Genomic DNA, 20,377 nt, shown 5'->3' on the forward strand with positions numbered 1-20,377 from the left:
ATATAAGTTATGGTTCATTGGGGCCCATTCATTAAAGTAAAATAAAATTCCCAGCATCATCTTTAATTTTGGTAAGGAGAATCTCCTACTATTTAAAAGCATTGATAACTTTTTAAAAAATGTGCCCTAGAGATAAAGATATTTTCCACTGCTTCTCTGTCCTCATGAGAAAGAAGTAAAATGATGAATTATCTCCTAAATTAAAACTTGAAGTAATTCCTTTATATATCCTTGAGAATATATATGAGACCACACGAGCATTTTTTCAAATCTGCTGCTAAACCAAGGAAATGTTTACCGTTACATTTTATTAAATTTATTTCTATTGAACATTAATTGCTTATAGACTTTAAAGAGAATGGCAGCACAATTTTTAAATGGTCCTAATTACTCATAGAATGAGAATATTCTTTTTATATATTAATATTATTTTTCATCAAAGTGATAAGAGTTAAATACATAATAAAAATTAAAATAGCACAACAAAGTTTTTAATAAAAAGCAATAGTTTCCTGCTTCAGCTCTGCCTACCTTTTGGCTTTCTCCTATCTTTATTTCTCCTGGTTGTTACTTCCCTCATTCTTTTTTTTTTTTTTTTTAAAGATTTTATTTATTTATTTGAGAGAGAGAGAATGAGAGACAGAGAGCATGAGAGGGAGGAGGGTCAGAGGGAGAAGCAGACTCCCTGCCGAGCAGGGAGCCCGATATGGGACTCGATCCCGGGACTCCAGGATCATGACCTGAGCTAAAGGCAGTTGCTTAACCAACTGAGCCACCCAGGCACCCTTCCCTCATTCTTTTTAAAAACAGTTGATATGTTTCAGAGGTACAGAATGTAGCAGGAGGGGAAGAATGAAGGGGGGGAAATCGGAGGGGGAGAAGAACCATGAGAGACAATGGACTCTGAAAAACAAACTGAGGGTTCTAGAGGGGAGGGGGATGGGAGGATGGGTTAGCCTGGTGATGGGTATTGAGGAGGGCACGTTCTGCATGGAGCACTGGGTGTTATGCACAAACAATGAATCATGGAACACTATATCTAAAACTAATGATGTAATGTGGATTAACATAACAATAAAAAAATTTAAAACTAAAAACAGTTGATACGTAGCCAGCGTGTCCCAGTCAGCCTCTCTTTTGGATATATAGATTTCTGGTCTGATCATTATGTGTCTGTGCCATAATAGTTAACAGATATTTTTAATATTAAGGTTGTCTAAATAATGTAATTTGTATCCTAATTTCTTGATTTATCACATATGAACATTACCTCTTGACTCAACACTATCAAAGAAAATCTATTTCATTCATAATACCTATCTCTCCTACCCGTCCCAATTTGTGATAGTTGTAAGATTTTCTAAATCTCTTAAGTTTGTAATGTCGAATAATACTTTACTTAAATACTTAAAGTTTCCCTGTATTTCTTATTCTATTAATTTCAATTGCATCTCTTGACTCCCCATTACTAAGGATATATATTCCCTCAACATCTTTTCTGTCCTCCATCTCCAATATCGATAACATTTATATGTGCTACACCAAACTGAAATATGTATAAATAACATATATATCTATATGTAATTATATACATAATTAACTGAATGACAAAATTGTATATAGTTATATATATTAAAAATGAGTAAATAGTATTTATATCATTATGGTTATGCAAATATTTCCTTCTCTACAAATCCAAATCCAAAGTCAAAATCCCTGAGCAGCTCAAAAAGAGAAATTTCTTGACATCAAATAGATTCTCTCTCCTTTCCTTCCACTGATTGCTCATAATCATACCACACTCTGCTTCTTATATAGATCAGACTTGTATAGTTTTTGTTTTTCTTTTTTTTTAAATTTTTTATTGTTATGTTAATCACCATACATTACATCATTAGTTTTTGATGTAGTGTTCCATGATTCATTGTGCATAAGTTTTTGTTTTTCTTTTAAGCCTAGAGTTATCTTTCTTTTCTCTTTGAGACAGGGAACATGTTAGCTGTCTTTATCATATTACTAGCTTGTTCCTCATTCTGTCTATTGCTTAGAATCTCACTCTTTTTTGGAAGACATTTTTTTTTTTTCCTGAAGTTCAGAGATTTCCTGTTCTAATTTGGGTTGAAATTCTTCCTAGGCCTTGTGGATCCAATTAGGTGTAGCCAATTCCCCCTTTCCACTCAAGACATAGGTTTTAAGAGGGGTTGGCTTCACATGTTGGACTTCTGTCCGGATATGACCAACACTTATAGTCCCAAAGATTCCCTCCTCAATGGATCAGCGTAGAAAGCAGAGTCAGAGCCTTTCCTTCTGCTCCTTAACACAGCCTCTCACAGTACTTGCTTATTCCTTTGGCTTTAGCCAACTTTTCTCTATTTCATCAGTTTTCAAAGTATGATCTGTGCTCCTGGTCCACAGGACCCTCACGGGTGGTTTGTGAGGTAAAAAAATATTTCATAGTAACATGAAGACATTACTTCGCTTGTTTCTGTGCTTTGGCTTGTGCACCACTGTGCAAAAGCAAAGGTGGTGGGTAAAACTGCTTGCAGCTTCGCATGAATCCAGGCAGTAGTACCAAACTGGACTCACGGTTTTTTTTTTTTAAAAAAAAGCCAATTTCATATAGAATGCTCTTGATGAAAAAGTAAAACTTATTGTATTAAATCTTGACCCTTGAGTCCATGTCTTTGCAATACTGTGTGACAAGACAGGAAGTATGCATAAAATACTTTTGCTGCATATAGAAATACAGAAACTGACTTGAGCAAAAGCAGTAGCGTGATTATTTGAGAAGTGAGTTGAACTACTTTTTTTTTTCATGGAACATTATTTTTGTTTGAAAAAAAAAATGACTGACAGAAAAAGTATGATTATGTAGACTTGGGTATTTGGCAATATTTTCTCGATAATGAATGGAGTGAACTTATCACTTCAAGGAAACCACTTACAATATTTGTTGCCAATAATAAAATTTAAGATTTCAGGCAAAAATTAAGTTTTTGGAAGACTCCTAGCCACTTCTGTGAGCTTGACAGATTCTTAATAAAGTATTTTTTTTTTTTTTTTTTTTTTGCTGAGGTTGGTGGTGATATTACTGAACATGGTTTTTAAAAAATGTATTTTGTAATACCAGATCTTCATAACTCAGCAAACTATTATTTTCCAAAAGACAAATGCATGATGTTAGAAATCATGTATGGATGAACGATTCATTCAAAGTTTCATAATGACCAATGGACTTTAATGTGATAGAGTATAGAAAGTCTGTTGATATGGTCTCAGATTCTACTTTGCAGCTAACCTTTGAGAAATTATCACTTGTCAGATATTAGTGTAGTATCAGAGAAGAGTACTCACACTTATCTGAAAAGGCTATTAAAATGCTTCTTCCCTTGCCTACTACATTTCTGTGTGAGACCAGATTTTCTTGATATTTTTAATCAAAATTAAGATATCACAACAGATGGAATACAGAAGCAGAGAAAATTCAGCTGTCTTTATTAAGCCAGATATTAAAAGAGATTTGCAAAAGTGTAAGATAATGTCATTCCTCTCACTAATTTTTTTTTGTTTGGAAAAATATAGAAATTTAGGTAAAAATACATGTTATTTATGTTAACATAGAATGAGCTTATTGTTATTCTGTTTAAATGAACTAATAAATTAATACATAAACTTTTTCAAGTTTAATTTCTAAAACAGCATATATTGAAATATGTAATCCACAGACGAAATGGTCTTCGGGGTTTTCAATAATTTTTAAGAGTGCAAAGGGGTCCTGAGACCAGAACTACTGCTCTTGACTTCTTGCCTGCAAAGATCTGAAGTATTTGCCATATTCTCTCTTCTTATCTGAGTTTTTATTTCCATACCTTTCTGAGTATTTTTGTCTTTCTATCACTCATCCCAGGGAGACAGTGGTGGAAGATGGAGACTGGCCAGTTATTTTATTCCTCCAAACTGTATAAACAGCAGGTTTCTCAGGCTCCCCCTAAACCTTCATTTTGGGAAAATAATTATCTAGCTTATTCAGACTATCAAATGTACTAGGTTATTGACACTGACTCATGTCCCTATCTCTTTGAACTAATGCAGTTTATGCTATAATTTTATGTCAACTTAACCATTTCCCCCTCAATTAGTAAAGGCTATTCCTCTGGGAAGGTTACAGATTTTATTTTCTTCCCAGAAAGCTAACCATGACCTTATCATCTTTCTGATTTAAAGAGGTGGGATCTCTTTAAAATTTCAATGCCTGTAAAGTTTTCCTTAAGAAACTCAAATAGAATCATCTACTGACATTTCTGATAATTTTCTGAAGTAATAAGAAGAGGATAAAGATGGATACATCCTTTTAAAAGGGAACCTTTATCATGGTAGCATGGCTTCATCTCTTTCTGCGGAACTTGAAAGCCTGTGTTCAGTAATTTATGTTAATGCTTTATTTTCGAAGTTTTCTTTCTTCCATAAGCTCTTCAGACTTTGACCAAGAACTGACCTTTCCCCTCTTTGAAATTTACCCTCCAACCTACCCCCCCTCTCCAGGCTAGCTCTTCATTAGGGAAGACATACCCTCATATGGGAGACATACCCTCACGTTGCTGCACATTGCGCTCTGGTGGCAGGCCTCCCTGACAAAAATCAAAGAGCTGTTAGTGCCAGAACGATGAACTCTGTGATCTCAGCCCCATAAAGAGAAGCATCCCCAGAGAGAGGTTCAATTCATGTCAGAGTTAAATCTTAATTCATCTGAGAGCTGAGAAGCAGTCGGGCTTTTGAATATTTTTATTGAGAAACATTTTCGAAATCACAGATCAGATTAATATTTCAGTTACTTCTTTGAATGAATCTGGTCCAAGACAACAAACAAAATCCATGGATTGTGTGCAGTGTGATTTAGACAGAAGTTTTTAGAATGTTTAGACAGTTTCTGCTACATTTTTTCAGGTTGAGTAGGGACATGGTCTAAACTCCTGTTCCCCCTTTCTTTTTGCTTTCTTTTGAAGTCCTTCCTCCCTTCCTCCTTTCCTTTCTTTCCTCTTTCTTTTTCTTTCTTTCATTCCTCCCTCCATTCCTTCCTCCCTCCCTCCCTGCCTTCCTTCCTTCTTTCTTCTTTTTACTTTTTCTAGAGATACATTGCTTTTAAGAACAACCTATTGCTTAACACAATCTAACTAAATGCAATTGTACTTAGGATTTTTGAATGCATCAATGAGAACAAACAGGTATTCTCAGAGATTAGAGTCTTCCTTTGATTTTTACGACGTAAGGTACCATGCTACCCTAAATAAAATTGTGTTGTTAGTGCTACAACCTGCCTTAAAGTGGCAATAAGTCAATATAATTCTGGGTTAGAAAGAACTGGGTTTAATTATGCTAAATGTTGAAAGACATATAACTAAACTTCATGGGAAATGGCATGTGGCCTCAAATTAAATAATATTTATTGAGAACTTAAATGTGCTAGTCACTATTCTAAGTGACTTGCATGTATTACATTATTTAACCATTAGAATCACTTTATAATGTCAGTACTTTTATTGTATCCATTTTACAGATGAGGGAATCAAGGCACTGAGAGTTTTAAAACTTTGTACAAATGTATTAATAAGCATCAGAATTGAGATCAGGATGTGGACAGTCTGGCTGCAGAAAATGAGTTCAACCATCACACTATGATTCCCCTCCAGGTAGTAAAATATAACGTAGTCACAAAGAATCAATAGTGAATTCTGTTAGCAATTTATGGAATTTTCATTAATTCTTGCATTTAATTTTACTGAGTTATTTTCCTTTCACTATTAAGTAAGACAATTGAAATAGTCATGTCTTGGTACATGTTGTTTCCTAATCTGGAATGACAGGCTTTCTTACTATTCAAAATCAACCCATTCTTCAATGCTCATTTCAAACTTCATTTTTTTAATGAAACTATAGCTGTTAAAAAGCAGAGGCTTGGGGCACCTGGGTGGCTCAGATGGTTAAGCGTCTGCCTTCAGCTTGGGTCATGATCCCAGGATCCTGGGATCGAGCCCCACATCGGGCTCCCTGCTCAGTGGGAAGCCTGCTTCTCCCTCTCCCTCTGCTTGCTGCTTCCCCTGCTTGTACACACTCTCTCTGTGTCAAAAATAAATAAAATCTTTAAAAATATATATATATATATATAAAATTAATTTTAAAAAAAGCAGAGGCTCCTGGAATTTAAGTGTTGGAATGGAACATAGAGGATTTCTAGTACGATTTCTACCTAAATCAGGGAATTGCTGAGACATTAGCTTCTGGCCAAAAACATGCTGTTATAAGGCACCCAATATCTTTTCTTCTCAAACCTCTATTTAGCTAGTGATTCTGACCATCTTAAACTAGAACAACACCTTGTTTTTCTGACTGAAATTTAGCCTTACCTAGCTATTTTTATTAATCTCCTCATTTCTTCATATATTTGCACTTTCAATAGTTACTATAGTTTCTTTTTATGCACCACTCTTCTAGGTGCTAGAAGAGAATATTAGAATAATAAAGACGTGGAAATCGTTTTAAAAAATCAGATGCTTTGGAGATGCCTAACATAGATTAGGAGACCAGGGAATGACAGTAAACCTTGGGTTGAGATGTGAAGAAAGAATGGGATTTAGCTGTTTGAAAAAGAGGAGGAAAAACACTAAAGCAGATGAAGTACCTGAGGCACAGAAAAGCTAAGTCAGTTTTCCAAAATCATAAGGCTAGTAACTGGGAGAATTGAAATTTGAGTTGGCATTTTCACTCCACAGTTGATGCTCTTAAATTAGGGTAATGAAAGCGTAGCATCATATTCAGGGAGTTGTAAGTAATTATTTAAGGCTGAAGTGTGGGATGTGTTAAGTGGAAGGGTTGAGATGGTGGTAAAATGAGTCAGAAGAGTTAGGCAGGGGCCAGATTGTGACGAGTTTTGGAAGCTCTGCCAATATGTTTGGATTGTATTCTCATTTTCTGTTTCTTCTAACATGGAAAGAGCCAGTTGGGTTTGTCCTCGTGTTACTGATTTGGCTTTCTCTAAGGTCAGTTTTGTTTTCTCCTGATGCAATTATTCATTTTTATTCTGTTGTTACTTTTAAAAGTTATTTGATTATTTGTCAATTTTGTAAAGAATTTACCAGCTTCGTTTTCTTGTCCAATTTCACCTCAGAATATTGCCTTCTCATGACTCCCTGCTTCTGCTTTATAGAACTCATCTTCTTAGATTTTTTTTTTTTTTTTTGGTACACCAAATAAATGTTTTACACAGTATTCTTATGTTTTGTGTAGGAGGAAATTTTAGTTATGCTTTTATTCCAAGTTTTTAGAGAATTGTGCTTTTCTCTTGTGACTCAAGTATTTTGGGGATATTATATATATATATATATTTGTTTATATGTCCTTGAATTCAGGAACAACTAGACAGGCAGTGCACATCTATACATGTCTGTATATTTAGTTCTCTTAACTGTATATTTTAGCCATGAGAAAATTTGCACCTAGATCTGTCCATGATTTGAAAGTCAAGATTTATGGTCTCCAGTCCAATCTTTGTTTCGTGTGGTATTTTCTTCTCATTTTAATTTCAGGGCTTCTAACTATTCTGGAGGGTCAAATTAATCTCTGGTTGCCATTTGTTTGCCATTTTGTATGTGTCTGGAGAAAGGTGTTCAATGGTCAAATAATTTTAGGAAATACAATGTGCTGCTTTCTCCTCTTGGAAATGCACTATGAAGCACCTGGAGAAGTCCTATAGCAAAGAAGCTTGTTAATCATTCTTTTTAAAGCCAGTATTTGTTAAACTTATTTTCAAGAAACATGCTTTTTTATATGTCTATGAACATTCTTTGGACTACTCTACTTTTGTAAATGCTATAGGATGAATTAAGCCTACCTCCCATAGACTTTGTTAGCCTGTCAGCATTACTCTGTTGTAATACTTATTTGCAATGCTCTTCCTCACGTAGCTATATCCAGATTCTACACAACAGTGCCTCCACCTTCCATCACTTCTTATCATATTGTATATATTTTAACTCTTTTTTTTTTTTTTTTTGCTGACATATAATTTACATACAGTGAAATACACTCTTCTAAAAAAGTTTAGTTCTATGTTTGGCAGATGCACGTAATCATGTAATTACCACTACAATCAAGATATAGAACCATAGTGAATATCAAAAACTTTAGTGCATAAATGGATGTGTAAACAGGGGTACTGATGAAATTTACTGACCTGAGAGGTATGCCTCTTATAGTTGAAGCATGTTCACTGGTTTATTGGTAAATACAGGTTCTGTATCTTCATCAGAGACTAGGAAGTAGGTCAAAGTCTTTTATTTTAATGATACATGCCATTCTGTTTTAGGAGGTGGATTTTGGGATATTCAAGGATGTTATTTTTTTCCATCCATCCCTATGGATAGAGAAATTCCTCACATTCCCCTTCCCAACTCTTCCCTCTTTGTGACTTAACAGGGTTCATGTTCTCTACCTCCCCTTTGTTTAATCTGGGGTGTGTGTGCGTGTGTGTGTGTGTGTGTGTGTGTGCGCACACGCACGTGTGTGTGTGTGTGTGTGTTATAATGAGAAAATGAGAGGAATCTATTAGATACTGTGTTTTTTCCCATGCTAACAGCAATCACGGTATTTTTTAAATATTAAGATATTATTGAAATACAAGATATTCCTGTACTTCTCATCTTCCCAGTGGTGTTCAGTAAAATTTGGGTAAAAGTTTATTTTCAATGGATGCTTTTTCTTTGATTGACTGAGTGGTTGGGTGATTTGTGAACTATTGTGCAACACTACACGGTAATATGGGAGTGATGTTTACTTTTAGACTTGGGGATGTTTTTGATGATAAGTATAAGAAGTTGCTATGCCATTTTGAGAGGCAAATTTTAATGTATTTCTGCTTATAATCTGATCTTACCATCTGGACCATATTTACCCTGTATAATTCTTTTCTTTCAGCTCAGTATGACATACTCATTTTTAGTACAAGATAGGTCATGTTTATCTGTTGCACTGTCTATGGTCCAGTGATCTCTTTTGTAGTCTAAGGGGAACTGTATGAAAACTGAACTGTGTCAAGGAGACTAAGAGTGTTAAAGTTCACCAAGAAATCAAGACGAGCCTTTGCAGAAACAAGAGGGAGTTAAAATTAGTATGAATTGATTTCCTACCCCCTTTTCAGAAATTGTCCTCACATGTTGAGAGCCCCTTGGCCATTTATGTTATGTTCTGTGTTATGACTGTGACATGACTATGCCAGAGGATGGCCAAGGTCAACAATGTGACCTATTTTTATTTTTTCTTAATAGGAAAAAGTTGCCATTCTTTTCCCACACTGGCAGAGTCTTTCTGTGTGTGTGGCTTTGCAGACTCCTTTTTGTGAACATTTCACATCTTTTCCTTTGATTAAGCTTGTTAGATTTCAGACCTCCTTGAACTTTAAACTTCTCATTTTCAGCTTTTCCAGTTAGATGTTCTAAATCTAGTGATCTATTATACAGTATTATTAACTTATCTATCCTTTGGCAGCTTTATAAATTATTTTGGAAATATATTTTTCTTAAAGCAGTAACACAAACAGGAGGTAAACATTATTTTAAACTTTTCTACTTAAAATTGGAAATTTTATTTACAAATCTGAATTCTCTGAAAAAAATAGTAAGAATGCATTTATTATGTGGATACTTAATACATCTCAACTTTCAGGTTTTCTTGAACTCCGAGGCTGCATTACAAAGAAGTCTTAGTTGTTTGTGGATTAAATCGGTGGCACTTATTGGCTTAAGCATGCATCTACCTGAATGGATTACTGATGCATTAAAAGTAACATACAGGCACTATGGAAACAACAACAACAAAACTTCCAGTAAAACATGAAGTATTTAGGAGAAAATTGATGCCAAATAACAGGTAATTAAAATATAAATTTCCTTTTTAAAATGCCCAATCAACCCAATGTTCCAACTCACTTTTTGCGTGTGAACAAAACCAAATAATGTTAGAATTGTATGTTAGGAAATATTGCCATGAAACTTTCAGTCAAGATGGCAGGCTTAGCTGATGTGAAATGCCACCAGTCACTTTCTGGAGCCAAGGACAGAGGATGTTAGAAAGAAATAAAATAATTTAAACATGTATTTGAATGTGAATCCAGGAAATGGGAAGCTTAGTTACCAGAAACAAAGACTGAAGTCAGGCAGAATGGTGAGCTGATACTGAAGTTGAATGTCTCACAGGGCATCTCCAGACATTGATGCCTGGGTTTAATATCTATGTGGACGAGTGATGAGGAATTGGATCCATGCAGTTGGAGTACAGAAACTGAGCTATGAAGGGGATGCTGTGTTCAGGAAACTGGAAATAGGAAACAAAAACTGTCTGCTAGCTTGGAAGCAATAAGAAACTGGCATTTTCTAGTGCCTTGGGTGGGAAAAGTCAAGAGCTAGTGTACATAACCCCAATCTGCACTTTGAAGAACTATGGAGTCCAAATTCACACTGACTACAGTAGGTGGTAGAACCATAGGTAAAATCATTACAAAAAACACTGAACAATTGCTGAAGATAAAATATCTCAAGAAGTAGAAATCATAAACAATATGAAGAGGTTTTAATGTAAGTATGCCAAAAATGTAAAAGAGATAACAGAAAGAAGAGAAAAACATAAAGCTTGAATAAGAATCTATAAAAGAAGAGTATTTTTAAATTTTTTAAAATGAAATTATAATTTATGTACAGTAAAATTCACCCTTTTTGGTACACAGTTCTCAAGATTTGGCAAATATACACAGTTGTATAACCACTATCACTATAATTGAGATATAAAATATATTATAATGTATTATAATTATATATGTATTATATAACTGTATATGTATTATATTATATATAATGTATTATAATATATTATAATATATTTTATATCTTGACTATATATACATATATATATACATGCACACTGGGGTTATTTATAAAATAAGCCCCAAATATTTCCCATGCCCCCTTTGTAGCCAACTCATCCTTCCAGCCCCAGACCCTAAAAGCAATTGATCTGTTTTCTGTCCCAGTAGTTTTGGCTTTTCCAGAATGTCATGTAAATGAAGTTATATAGTATACATAGCCTTTTGAATGTAGCTTCTTTCCCTTAGCATCATGTATCTGAGATTCATCCATGTTGTTACATGGATGAGGAGTTCATTCTTTTTTATTACTGAATATTATTCCATTGTATGGAGTTGCCACATTATTTTTTTGTCTGTTCTCCAGTTTTAGCAATTATGAATAGAGATACTATAAACATTTGCATGTAGGTTTTGGTGTGAACATAAATTGCCATTTCTCTCAGATAAATACCTAGGAGTTAGAAGTATACTTAGTGCACTTTATAAGAAACTTCCAAACACCTTTGGAAGAGGCTGTTAACAATTTGCATTTCCACTAGTAATGTATGAGGGATTCTAGTTGTTCTGTATCCTACCAGCAATTTGTAATGACAGCTAGGACCTTTCAGCATGATTTTGAATAGGAAGAATGAAGGTGGAGCCTCTTTACTTTATTTTTGATCTTGGGGCAAATCATTCACTAGTACATACCATGTTAGTTGATTTTTTATAAACGTCCTCCACCAGATTAAGGAAATAAGGAAATTCCCTTGAACTCTGAGTTTGGTGAGAGCTTTTTGCTTGCTTGTTTGTTGAATCAATCACATTTGAATTGAATTTTAATACATTTCTTTTCTTACATCTATTGAGATGTTAATATCTTTTTTTTTTCATGTTTTAGTCTATTACTATGGTGAATTACACTGATTCATTTACAAATGTTTACCCAACCTTAAACTCTTGGGATAAGTTTTACTTGGTCATGATGTATTGTCCTTTCTGTATATTGCTAAATTTAATTTGGTAGTCTTTTGTTGAGGATATTTGTGTCTCTGTTCACAAGAACATTGACAATTTTCTTGTCATCTATTTCCATGACTTTGCTGGCCTCATAAAATCAGTTAGTAAATGTTTTCTCTTCTTCCATAATATGGAAGGGTTTGTATAGAATTGATATTGTTTAGTCATTGGTTATTTGGTAGAAGCTGCCAGTGGAGCCATCTGAGCATGGAGTTTTCTTGGTTAGGAGATTTGTAACTACAAATTTAATATCTTTAACAGATGTTCTAGCTTTTAGTTTGTCTAGTTTTTCTTGAGTTAGCTTTGACAGTTTATATCTTTAAAATAATTTATCCATTTGATCTATGCTGTCAAATTTATGGGGAAGAGTTGTTCATAATATTCCCTTATTATCTTTTTATGTTTGTAGTGGTGTCCCTTTATTCAAAATGGATCATCTTAATTAGCCATCTGGAAATTCTAGAAAATAAAAATCTACTAATTGAAATTAAAAGGTTAAACAGCAAATGAAATACACAGGAAAAGAAACTTAGTGAACTGGAAGATACGAGATAGGAGAAAAATCATGGACAACATAACAAATAAAAACCAAATATGGGTAGCATAGACATTTTAACAATGTTTATTCTCCCAGAGCAATCTATACCTTCAATGTCATCCTGATCAAAATTCCAATGACATTTTTCAAAGTGTTGGAACAAACAATCCTAAAATTTGTATGGAATCAGAAAAGGCCCCGAATCGCCAAGGAAATGTTGAAAAAGAAAAACAAAGCTGGGGGCATACGTTGCCTGATTTCAAGCTATATTACAAAGCTATGATCACCAACACAGCATGGTACTGGCACAAAAACAGACATATAGACCAATGGAACAGAATAGAGAACCCAGATATGGACCCTCAACTCTATGGTCAAATAATCTTTGACAAAGCAGGAAAAAACATGCAATGGGAAAAAGACAGTCTCTTCAATAAATGGTGCTGGGAAGATTGGACAGCCACATGCAGAAGAATGAAACTCGGCCATTCTCTAACACCATTCACAAGATAAACTCAAAGTGGATGAAAGACCTCAATGTGAGACAGGAATCCATCAAAATCCTAGAGGAGAACATAGGCAATAACCTCTTTGACATCACCCACAGCAATTTCTTTCAAGATACATCTCCAAAAGCTAGTGAAACAAAAGCAAAAATGAACTTTTGGGACTTCATCAAGATAAAAAGCTTCTGCACAGCAAAGGAAACAGTCAACAAAACAAAGTGGCAACCCACAGAATGGGAGAAGATATTTGCAAATGACACTATAGATAAAGGGCTGGTATCCAAGATCTATAAAGAACTTCTCAAACTCAACACCCAAAAAACAAATAATCAAGTCAAAAAGTGGGCAGCAGATATGAAAAGACACTTCTCTGAAGAAGACATACAAATGGCTAACAGACACATGAAAAAATGTTCATCATCATTAGCCATCAGGGAAATTCAAATCAAAACCACATTGAGATACCACCTTACACCAGTTAGAATGGCAAAAATGGACAGGGAAAGAAACAACAAATGTTGGAGAGGTTGTGGAGAAAGGGGAACCCTCTTACACTGTTGGTGGGAATGCAAGTTGGTATAGCCACTTTGGAAAACAGTGTGGAGTGCCTCAAAAATTTAAAAATAGAGCTACCTATGACCCAGGAATTGCACTCCTGGGTATTTACCCCAAAGACACAGATGTAGTGAAAAGAAGGGCCATATGCACCCCAATGTTCATAGCAGCAATGTCCGCAATAGCCAAACTGTGGAAAGAGCCCAGATGCCCTTCAACAGTTGAATGGATAAAGAAGATGTGGTCTATATATACAATGGAATATTACTCAGCCATTAGAAAGGATGAATACCCAACTTTTACATCAACATGGATGGGACTGGAGGAGATTATGCTAAGTGAAATAAGTCAAGCAGAGAAAGTCAATTATCATATGGTTTCACTTATTTGTGGAACATAAGGAATAGCATGGAGGACATTAGGAGAACGAAGGGAAAAATGGGGGGGGGAATTGGAGGGAGAGATGAACCATGAGAGACTATGGACTCTGAGAAACAAACAGGGTTTTAGAGGGGAGGGAGGAGGGGGAATGGGTTAGCCCGGTGATGGGTATTAAGGAGGGCACGTACTGCATGGAGCACTGGGTGTTATATGAAAACAATGGATCGTGGATCACCACATCAAAAACCAATGATGTATTGTATGGTGACTAACATAACATAATAAAATTAAAAAAAAAAAAGCAAATATGGGAAATATGAAATAGAAGTTGAAACACAGAGGACAGAATGTATATCTAGTAAGCTTGAATGTATGTCTAGTAAGAATTCCAGAGAAGGAGAATAGATAGAATGGAGAAATGGAAATATTCAAATAGTTAATATTCAATATTTTTCTAGAGGTTAAAAAAGGAATCCACTCTTTTGAAGCCCATTGAGTCCTAAACAGGAAAAATAAAAACAAAATATATACCTAGACACATTGAGGTAAAATGTCAGTACATCAAAGTACTAAAAGAAATAAAACAACTTTCATCTTAGAATCTATAGCTCTGATAAATTGTCATCCAGGATTAAGTATGAATTAAAGACATTTTCATATATTATTAATACATGTAATACACACATGTTCTTACAGAAAGAAAATTACAAGAAGGATATTGAATCTAGAACAAAAACATGTCATGTATGAGGAAATAATAAGCAAAGAAAATTATAAATATATTAATCTGTAAAAATGAAAGATTGAGGAGAGAATTTTTTTTAAAGGAGAAGATAGCAATCACATAGACAATAGGAGGAAATGTATGGAGCTAAAATATTCTGAGTTTCTTATATGATTTAAGAGGAGGATAGGGCTACAGACTACTTAGAACAGGCTTAGTTAGATAAGTATACATTTATATGTATATAAATGTATTTATACATTTTATGTATACTTAAGTATACATATATAAGCACACATTTAAAAATTTTAAATTTAAAATGTAAATGTTTTAATTTAAAAGACGGAAAGGTGACAAAAAATTAAAAATTAAAAAATTTAGATTAAAGGGGCGCCTGGGTGGCTCAGTTGGTTGAGCGACTGCCTTCGGCTCAGGTCATGATCCTGGAGTCCCTGGATCGAGTCCCGCATCGGGCTCCCTGCTCGGCAGGGAGTCTGCTTCTCCCTCTGACCCTCCCCCCTCTCATGTACTCACTCTCTCTCATTCTCTCTCTCTCAAATAAATAAATAAAATCTTTAAAAAAAAAAATTTAGATTAAAATCTTTTAATGTAAAAGAGGGAAAGGGGACAACTAAAGCAATAGAAACAGAAGGTAACCTTTCCAGATTAGTGGAGGAAAATTAAAGGAATAAATAGAATTTGATGAATCTAATAGGAGGTGGAAAGAAAAAATAAAGTTAGGTTTAATAAAAGTTATGATAAATAAAAAGAAAAAAGTTAAAAAATTATTGGATCTATATCAGCAATAACATTAAACATTAATAAAATAAACTTTTAAAAAATATTTTTTTTTAGTCTTTTTTTTTTTATTTATTTATTTGAGAGAGAGAGAATGAGAGAGAGCGAGCACATGAGAGGGGGGAGGGTCAGAGGGAGAAGCAGACTCCCTGCTGAGCAGGGAGCCCGATGCGGGACTCGATCCAGGGACTCCAGGATCATGACCTGAGCCGAAGGCAGTCGCTTAACCAACTGAGCCACCCAGGCGCCCCAAAAATATTTTATTTTTTTAAAGATTTTATTTGAGAGAGAGAGAGAGAGAGAGAAAGACAGCAGGAGCAGGGGTTGGGGGGGGCAGAGGAAGAGGGAGAAGAAGGCTCCCCGCTCAGCAGGGAGCCGAACACCGGGATCGATCCCAGGACCCTGGGATCATGACCCCAGCCAAAGGTAGATGCTTAACCGACTGAGCCACCCAGGCGCCACCCAGGCGCTCCTAAAATAAGCTTTGTTATTAAAAAAGAAACAGTATAAATTATGAAAGCGATGGCATAAAATAAAAAACTCTTAAATAATGATGAAGGTATACCTGCAAGTCTTAAAAGAAAGCCGGTGTTATAATTTTAATGTTGGGAGAACCAGATTTGAAGGAAAGCAGTAATGGTATGTCAGTTATTTGCCTAATGTCTCTTAACACCAAATCTGCTCTTGTGCTCTGTGACCCTGGTACGGGGATTCTGCAAGCTACATTTCCCAGATGCTGTTCTAGCTGGTTTCCATGAAGCTTTGCCAATAGATGGCACCAGAGAGAGTGAAAGGGATTAGGGATATCCCATTCTTTCTTCTGTCATTGTGGCACCATCAGTGTCCCTTAGCTTCGGCTTCCATCTTCTTTCAGTGCATTCAGAACCAGTCTTGTCCATTTGTTTTATTAGCAGCCTATGCACCACTTCTGTGGGGCAGCTGCTCTGAGTTTATAGGTTCTATAAAGTCGATTTCCTCCCTGAGTTCTAGAGATAGTAACTACTTCTCACAGTTACCATCTCGGGGCTACCTCAAATTTTCCAGCTCTCCACCATTTGTGCAACAGATTCTCTGTATAGTGTGGTTTTCTTTCCTGGTGGGATCCTGACTACATAGGTCAGGATAGAAAAGAAATAAAGAGACTCATGCAATGATTATCCATCTGAAAGATGTATGTCACTATCCTTTACTTAGTTGATAATAATATCTGATGATATCGACAGCAAAGGCCTACTAAAGAATACTGATCAGTTATATGTAGAATACCTCTCATTTTGGGCTTGTCTGATATTTTCTCATGATTAGCTTGAGGTTATACATTTTTTGGCAAGAATACCACAGGAATGATGTTGTGTTCTCAGTGCCTCATATCAGGAGAGACATGATGTGATAAGTTTCATCACAAGTGATGTCATCTTTGAAAAGTTAAGGTAGTGTTTAGGTAGTATCTACCAGGTTTCTCCACTGTTACAGTGGAAGTCTTTGACATTCCTAGCTGCGAAACTGTTAGAGAACAGCAATCTGAAAAATAATTTGAGTATAGAAGAATTTAACAATATTACTAAAAATTCAACCTTGTAGACATAATATAGGCCTTGCCCCCTAAAATAATGTACATTCCATTCAAATACACATGAAAAAGTACAAAAATTGGCAATATATTAAGCCACTAAAAAGTCTCTATAACTTCCAAAAACATGATATCATATAAATCATATGACCTGATCTTAACGCAATGTAATTAGAAATAGAGATGTTAGGGTGCCTGGGTGGCTCAGTCAGTTGAGCATCTGATTCTTGGTTTTGGCTCAGGTCACAGTCTCAGAGTTGGGAAATCAAGCCCGACCTTGGGCCCCACGCAGGGTGTAAAGCCTGCTTAGGATTCTCTCTCTTCCTCTCCCTCTGCCCCTCTCCACCCACCCCTACTCTCTCTCAAAAAAAAAAAAAAAGAAAGAAAGAAAAGATGTTGAAAACAAACAAGAAAAGCACTCCTAAATAACTCATAGGTTAAACATTATATTATAATTTACCTCATAAAATATTTAGAAACAAACAGCAATAAAAGCACCCTATATTAAAACTTGTGTGAAGTACCTGGAGGGTAATTTATCATGTTAAATAGATATTTTAGAAAATAAGGAAAATTGAAAGATTGAGTTTTTTTTTTTAAACTAGACTACAATTAAATTTTCCTTTTCCTAAATAGAGAGTAAAACAATGGGAAAAATAGAAACAATCAGGAATTAATTACACAGAAAGCAGAGAAACAACATAAATTACCAATAAAGGCAAAATACGAATTTTTTGCAAACAACAAATAAATATTGATAAAATTGATCAAATGAAAAAGAGAGAAGGTGCAAATAAACTGCATAGAATGAAAAAGCAACATCAGCACAGTTTTTGTGGAGTTGAAAAAAAAAGCATAAGGAAATACTAGAATAACTTTAAACTCAATAAAATTTAAAACCTAAAATAAATGGAGAATGTTTTAGGAAAAAATATAAATTCCAATATTCTTTAAGACATAACAGAAAACAAGAAATTGAATTGGTAAAAAAGTTCTCCCTTCCTGCCACCTAGCCCAAAAAGGACCAAGCTGAAGTTGTTCTATGAATTGTACTAAATTTTCAAAGAATCAATAATGCACATCTTAGAGTTTCAGAGAACAAATTAAAAGAGCCAAAGCTACCCAACCTAAATTTGACATTAGTATAAGCTGATACCAAAACCAGATAAGGGTACTATGCAAAAATGCAATTAAAGATTAATACACTTAAGAAAATAGAAGCTAAATCATAAACAAAATGCTTGCAAATCAAATCCAGGAATATTTTTAAATAATTTACTTTGAGTAAGTATGGCTTACTATAGTTATATGAAACAAATATTTAACATTATATTCATGAAATATCCCACATTAGCAAGTTTTAAAAAATGTGATCATCTCAATAGGAACAGCAGAAAGATGTATTCATGATAAAAAAGCTAAAATAACTAGTTGTAGGAGGTAATTTCTTCAAACTGGTAAAATGTTAGAGGCAGTCTCTTTGAAACCCCTCACAAGGATACTTTCAATATCTGTTCTCTCTACAGTAATATAACTACTAGTTTTTAGAGTGGACCCATGGCTGCCTATATGGCCCAGCCTCTCTGTCAAATGGGTATAATAACTATGCCCATTCTTGGAAGTGTTTTAGAAGTGATGTGTGTAACTTTTAAGGTACATCTTTAAAGGGAGGGAGCACATCTCATTTTTTGATTCTTAGGCTTTTCTGCCTACTGAGCTAGACGTGTAGTTATGAATCATTCGGAAACATATAGATGAGAGCAGCCTCCTAAAAATGGCAGAGCAACCCAGTAAAACCATGTTGGTCTCTGACAGCATGGAGTCATTATACCAATTCTTGTAGGTATTCTATTTTATTTAAAACCACTGATTTTCTTTAAATCTCTGTTATAGCTAGCTGTTGAACTTAAATTCTTACTAATATGCCCATTTTTGCTACTTCCATTCACTATTTTACTGGAGGTTTTGGACAGTGAAATAGAAGAGAAAGTAATAACTGATATAATTTCCATACAACAATTTCTACACAAAATCTAAGACAATCTTCAGACAAACCAGTTACACTAGTAAAAAAGCTCAGCTAGGTAACTGTTTATAAGACCAACAGGAAAACACTAACCATAAACCCATAACAAACCAACTGGAAAACGTTATTAAGAAAAAGCTGCTTCATAATAAAAGGAAACCCCCAAAGTGCTCTAACACTAAATATAATAAAACAATCAATGATTATTATATTGAACATTATAAAAGAATACCAAATTATTTTAAAGTACATAGCAGGAGACCAGTAAACGAATTGATAGATTATATTCATGAATGAAAATATTAAAAAAGGAAAAACATTAATTCTTCTTCAATCAAGCAATAAATTCAATATAATTTAAACAAAAGCTCTAACAGCATATTTTGTGGAGTTTGATTGGCCAAATCTAAAAACCTTTTGGAAGTTCATGGCTATATGATATACTAGATATGTAGGGAAGTATTGAGATATGTTTGGAAAGAAAAACCCAACAACATAAGGATAATAGTTAATCCTGAGGAGGATGAATGGAATTGAAAAATATTAAGGAATTCCAACTGTGTCTGTAACATTTTCTTTTAAAAATATCTGCAGAAAATATGTCAAAATATGTTTATTCATTCTATGTGTTGAGTTTATACATATTTGTAATATTATTCTCTCTCCTTTTCTAGATACTTGGAATATATGATAAAAGAAATTCTGGCTGCAATGTAGAGATACCTTAAAAATTCTATTAACTTTAAGACTTATGGGTAGCATAATTGAATTGTGGAAATCCAAATTTTAATACAAATCAAAATTTAAGTCTTACATGTGACCATTTGGGGTCCATCATGCAGCAATTACATTGGTCTTTCCAGCAATTGACGGGGGGATCCGAGAACATGTGGATGAGGGCAATACCCTAAGAATGGCAGGGCAACCAGATGCAACCACCTTGGTCTCTGAGACCATGGAGTTATTATACTAGTTCTCATAGTTATTCCATTTTATTTTAACCACTGATTTTCTTTTAAATCTCTGTTATAGCTGTTGAACTAAAATTCTTACTAATGTGGCCACTTTTACCACTTCTATTCAGTTTCCCCTTCCTTATTTGCTATGCCTATTTGCTATCATTTCAGCATAATTCCTTGTCAATACATGCTTCTTCATTAAAAATGGATTAAGAGATATTCCTATTAGTGAAGTAAACCAGATGTTCTTCCTGGCAACTAAATAACTTTATGCCCAAAACTAAATTGTATGTAGACTAACACCGAGCATTTACTATAATTTTTTATGTAATAATTTTGACCATAATTATTTTGACTCTCTCTCGTATCCAATATTGAACTGTGAGCAAAGTAAGTTGATTCTTTTAGATTA

The 20,377-nt window shown here is 34.5% G+C and overlaps 1 long non-coding RNA gene across 1 annotated transcript; it reads left to right on the plus strand.

The window, feature by feature from the left end:
* Positions 1–6,977: 6,977 nt before the first annotated feature.
* LOC118551354 (uncharacterized) lies at positions 6,978–12,955 on the plus strand. Its single transcript, XR_004925024.2, has 3 exons — positions 6,978–7,034; positions 9,715–9,918; positions 12,318–12,955. It is a non-coding gene; the product is annotated as an uncharacterized LOC118551354 (long non-coding RNA).
* Positions 12,956–20,377: the final 7,422 nt, after the last annotated feature.

The sequence above is a fragment of the Halichoerus grypus genome, chromosome 10, assembly GCF_964656455.1.
Source record: "Halichoerus grypus chromosome 10, mHalGry1.hap1.1, whole genome shotgun sequence".
Taxonomy (NCBI): Eukaryota; Metazoa; Chordata; class Mammalia; order Carnivora; family Phocidae; genus Halichoerus; species Halichoerus grypus.